Source organism: Elaeis guineensis, chromosome 1, assembly GCF_000442705.2.
Source record: "Elaeis guineensis isolate ETL-2024a chromosome 1, EG11, whole genome shotgun sequence".
Lineage (NCBI taxonomy): Eukaryota > Viridiplantae > Streptophyta > Magnoliopsida > Arecales > Arecaceae > Elaeis > Elaeis guineensis.
Genome location: NC_025993.2, coordinates 140,797,962 through 140,803,827, shown reverse-complemented (window position 1 = coordinate 140,803,827; position 5,866 = coordinate 140,797,962). Strand labels below are relative to the sequence as shown.

At 37.5% G+C, this 5,866-nt stretch overlaps 1 pseudogene; it reads left to right on the top strand.

The window, feature by feature from the left end:
* Nucleotides 1-679: 679 nt before the first annotated feature.
* LOC105060412 (syntaxin-121-like) lies at nucleotides 680-1,300 on the top strand (annotated as a pseudogene).
* Nucleotides 1,301-5,866: the final 4,566 nt, after the last annotated feature.

The following is a 5,866-nucleotide window of genomic DNA, read 5'->3' as shown; positions in this document are numbered from 1 at the left end:
TCTCCCTCCATCTTCCCCTCCTTCCCTTCCTTCTCATTCATTTTTTCTCTTCCATCATGACTCCCTCCACCTTCATCCATCTTTCATCGGCGACCCACTTTCTCCCTTCTCCTATTCTTCCTTATGCACTTCTCCTCCTCCTTCTCTAGGCTTGTCCATGAGCCTTTTTCCTCCATGATAGCTCCCTCCACCTCCAATCATTCTTCATCGGTGATCCATCCATCTCTCTCCTCTCATTCTCCCTACAACAAAAGAAAGAAAAATAGCTGACTTTTATTTGTCGATGCTAGTTTAAAGCATTGGCAAGTATAAAACAGTCTTCCACCCATTTATTAATAATTGAATAAAATAAATGGCTCTTAATGGTGCTTATAAGTGTCGTTAGGTCGCTTAATAGAAATTAAATAAATAATGACTTTTAATGGTGCTTATAAGAGCAGACTCCACTAATTTTTAACAATACTTATAAGCATTATCGAAATCTACTGGCTCTAAACAACACTTATAAGCATCGTCGGACTCCATTAAACCCCACCCCCTCTTCTTGTAAACCTCTGCTTCTTCTGCTTCGATCCTCCTTCTTCTCTATCAACCCGACCACCTTTGACCAAATTGATTGTCCCACATTGGAGATCGAAGTAATTTTGGAAGAGGTATAAAAATAAAAAGTTAAGATACGATGAATAGCCTCTTCTCAGGACCATGGAGGTGAGGTGCCAATGGGGGCAGCGATGTCTAGATGAGTTGCAACCCATCCTCCTCCACCACTGCCAACGCTAATGTGGATAAGCTTTTTAATGATGTGGAGATGACCAAGGATGTCTAGATGAGCCACAACTCATCCTCCTCCATCATTGTTGATGCCAATCCAGACAACTTCTTTGAGGTCACTCGGCTCCATGAGTCCAACGAGGCCTCCAAGACCCTCCACACCACCTCCATCATCCACGACCTCTACACCTATATGGATGGCAACATCACCATTACCCTCAAGAAGGCCAAGCTCATCCAGTTCCACCTTGAGTCCCTCGATCGTGCTAATGCCACCAACCACTTCCTCCTTGGCTGCGGCCCTAGCACCTCCATTGACCGCACCTGCACCTCCATCGTCGCTAGCCTCCGTAAGAAGCTCAAGGACTCCATAGAGGGCTTCGGTGAGCTATGGAAGAGGGTCGCTGCTGATTATTGGGAGGTCATGGAGCGGCGATACTACATGATGAGTGGGGAGAAGCCGGACAAGGAGATAGTGGAGGCCTTGGTGGCAATGGAGGAAGGCGAGAGGTTCATGCAAAAGCCCTAGTCTTATTATTGATATTCTAATTTTGTGATGCTTATAAGCATCATCATAGATGATCGAATTTTCATGCCTCCATAGCCGACACGCATGCGACGCTCGAGGAAGCATCACGAATCTACTTAGCAATGCTTATAAGCATCAAGAAAGGCCAAAAATAACGTTGGCTATTTCATATTTTTCTATAGTATCCTCATCCATCTTTCCTCCTCATCTTTTTCCTCCAAGCTGTCCATGAGCCACCGTTTTCCCTCCTCCCCTTCCTCCTCACCCACTTCTCATCTTCATCCTTTTTCTCCTCCAAGAAACCTATGAGCCATCTTCACTCCCTTCCTCTCCTTCCTTCTCATCTATTTTTCTTTTTCATCCTCCTCTAAGCCACCTATGAGCTCTCCCCTCCTTCCCTTCCTCCTCAACTCCTCCTCCTCCTCCAATCTCATCTATAAGGCCTTTGACGCCGTCATCCCCCTCCACGATGACCTCCATGACCCCACCCTCTCTCTCTGTAGTGGCTCCCTCCACCTCCATCTTTTTTTCACCGGCAACCCCTTCCATATGAATAAGAGGTATTTCTATCCATTGAGAGGAAAAGCAAATATCATTTATTAGTAAATAAATGGTTGAACCATATTGGAACATATCAATAACTAGAAGAACCAGTTTGACACTTTTTAAGATATATGGGGTATAAGTGAAATTGAACTAAAGTTGAGGAAGGTGTCCATATAATTTTCTAAAAAGAAATAATTAAGATAAGTATTGCTAAATGCTAATCCTTAGTTATTACATGTTATTGTCCTTGCAGGCTATTGCCTCACCCACTTCGTTCCTTTTTATTTCCAGGATGCTTTGAACTATTCACTTTCTCCTTCCTCTTTGCCACTTTCAGCACCAGCTGAGAAGCTTTCTTTCTCTCTCCTCTTTTTTTTCTTCTTGAAAAAGTACTGATAGCAACTAAGGTCATCAAATAATCTTGGAAAAATTGAGAATAGATCTATTAAGTTTACTTTTTCTTTTTCTATGTTCCTTGGATGCCAAACTTGTTCTTAATCTGATGAGAAAAATAGGATTGGAGGGGAGCATGAAAGCTTGGGTTTGTGTGGTCCAGCTTCTTAGCTGGTAGCATGATAAGGCTAAAACCAGATCGCATATACCTTGGATATCAATATATTCATATTTATATTTATTTTATTTGATAAATACAGATATTGATATAGATATTAGTTGGATATACAAATTTAGATCTATGTTTATTTTAAATGAATATGGATACAAATCATATACTAAAGTATGGATACAAATATGAAAATAAGTCAGATAATTACATTTTATGACCACAAAATCAAAAAGATTACTAAGTGAATATTACATAAATTTAAAAGCATATTAATGTAGTTATATATTTTTCTTAAAAATTTTTGAGTGATACATAAAATTTAATAGGATTACAAATAGAATCAAATATTCGGATATGGATCGGATAGTTGTGTATCTATATCCATATCTATTTTTTTTTATGGATATAGATATGGGTATCAGTCAGATGCATAAATTTTTATCTATAGCTAGATATATTTGGATACAAAAATAGATCCGAATGAATAATATCCGATCCACTTTCACCCCTAGGAGGGGATGTTCTGGCAAGAGACTAAAATATCCTTACTATTCTAGCAAGAGACTAAAATATCCATAATTTTAAATCATTAAATTTTTTTTAATGGTGTCAGACAGTATGAGTATGTATGCGAAATAGAATAATATATATGCAAAATAAGTATTTTAAGAGGATCTGCATTCAAATAGTAATTTTATGAGGATATTCACAAAATTTTGCATATTTAGGAAGGTATATATATGCAAAATTTCTATTTTTATATTTCAATCTAGAATCAAAATGTCATTCATGAAGAGAGATATGCCGAGGCATACCATTTCAATTATCTAAGCTCCTAATTGCTAGGCAAGGGCTGGAGTCTATCGTCGAGCAATTCAAATAAATTTTTATATTTCAGTCTGAAACCAAGACATCATTCATAAAGAGAGAGATATGATGTGGCATCCCATTTCTATTATCTTGGCTTCCTAACCACTAGGTGATAGTGGAAGTCTACTGCCAAATAATTCGAGTGTGCTGGTTGTTATGGTAATAGCTTGTGTATCTTGCTCGTGAATCACATCCATGCTTTTCAACTATGGGAATTGTTTACGCTTACATTTGCTTGGAAACAAATAGTGGTTGAGAAATGAGAGAATTTGTATATGTATTTTTGTGATCATCAAATGTACAATGAGAGTGATCATCAAATATGCAATGAGAGGCTCCAATTTATAGATAGTGCCTCTAATCAAAATTAGAGAATACATGATTTTCTGTACATCAATCAATCAAAATTAGGAAATATAGGATTTTCTATACCTAATTAATATAGAAAATCAATCACAAATCTTACTTAATTTACACAAAATGAATCTAGACTAATATACAACATATATACATTAACACCCCCCTCAAACTCAAGAGGGTGTAGTGGATGCCATCTTAAGTCTATGAATTAAATTGAGAAAATATCCTGGAGGATGAGTTTTGATGAAGATATCAACAGATTGCTCTTGAGAAGCAATATATAGAAGATGAACTATTCCACTAAGTATATATTGATGAGTGAAGTGATAATCGATCTCGATATGTTTTGGTCTGCTTATAAAATATATCGTTATGAGTAATCTTCATGGAACTGTGATTATCATAATAGAGTGCAGTAGCTCTAGAATGAGAAACTCCCATGTCACCCAATAACTACAAAAAGTCGTAGAAGTTCAGGCATAGTATTTGCTAAGGCTCGATATTTAGCTTTAGTGCTTGAGTGGGTAACTAAAGTTTATATCTTACTACACCATGATATGGGAGAGTCTCTAAGATAAAAGCAATACATAGTGGTAGATTGACAATCTGTTGAATCATCAGTCTAGTTAGCATCGCTAAAGGCTTATAACTTCAGTGTGAGATTGGCAAAAAAATATAGGCTATGAAAGACAGTGCCTTTAATATATCGTAGTATATGTATGACTGTTGTATAATGCATGGATTGAGGGGTTGTCATAAATTGACTGACAATATGAATTGTATAAGCGATGTCAGGCTATGTAACAGTAAGATAAATCAATCCTCCTACAAGTTAGCAATAGAGAATGGGATTATCCAAGAGTGCACTGTCAACTGAAGTAAGCTTCACATTATACTCCAAGGGTGTACAGGCTATTTTGCTATCTGTAAATCATGCATGGCCTAGCAAATCATATGCATACTTGGTCTGAGATAAATAGAATCCATCCTCTCCAGTCGTAACCTTAAGTCTTAGAAAATAGTTGAGGAAGCCTAGATCCTTCTTCTCAAACTGCTGACGTAAATAAGACTTAAGCTCATGAATTCCTACAACATCATCTCTAGTAATGGTCATATTATCCACATACAAGAGAAGAAGAGTTATACCCCCACTAGTAGATTGAACAAATAATGCAGAATCATGAGAGCTAGGGGTAAAGCCAAGGTTGGTGATAGTGGAACTGAATTTAGTGAACCAAGCTCAAGGTGCCTATTTAAATCCATACAACACATGTTGAAGTTGACAGATTTTTTCTGAGGGAACAAGAAAGCCAGGGGAAGGCTGCATATAAACCTCCACAAAAATATCTCCATTTAAAAAGATATTTTTTACATTCATTTGATAGAGTTTTCACTATCGAGCAGCTACAACTGCCAATAATGTCCAAATGGATGTAAGATGAGCTACTGGTACAAAAGTCTCTTCATAGTCTATTCCATACTCTTGAGTGAACCCCCCTGCCATAAGACGAGCATTATCTCGTTTAACTGAATCATCTGAGTGAGTCTTGATTTTATAGATCTACTTGCTGACAATCATTAATTTTTTAGAAGGCAAGTCAACCAAATCCTATGTATGATTCTTTTCTAAAGCCTATAGTTCATCAAACATGGCTTGTTGCCATTCAAGATGAGAAGCTGCTTTGAAGGATGTGGGTTCATGTGATGTGGCAAGAGCATGATGATAATGAAAGTCATGAAAGTGTTTCGGAGATTCTCTTACCTGAGTGGATCGAAAAGGCTCAGTTGGTGTGATACCAAAATCATCTTAGGAAGCAGCATCAATGGGAGATAAGGCTGCAAATGGGATGGGTTGACCCATGATCCGACCCAACTTGACCTACTTAGACTTGATCCAAACCATTTTAAAGGATCCATGGAGCCAAGTTGGGTTCTAAAATTAGATCTATTTTATTTTTTAGGTCAGGTTTAGGTTTACTGAATTTGGACTCGATCCAACCCGACCTAATCCATGGAGATTTTTGGGTTGATTTGGATCTTAAGATAAATGATCCGATCCAACCCAATCCAAACCTAATATGGCATCCAAATATATTGTATAGGATCCAAACATGGATAAATGACTTGTCAATAGTCACCCAAATGGCTGAACCCGAATCCATATAAATGCCTATTGGCTCTTATTATTAGGGCATAAGGTCTTCGTTAAAAGTTAGATCTAACAT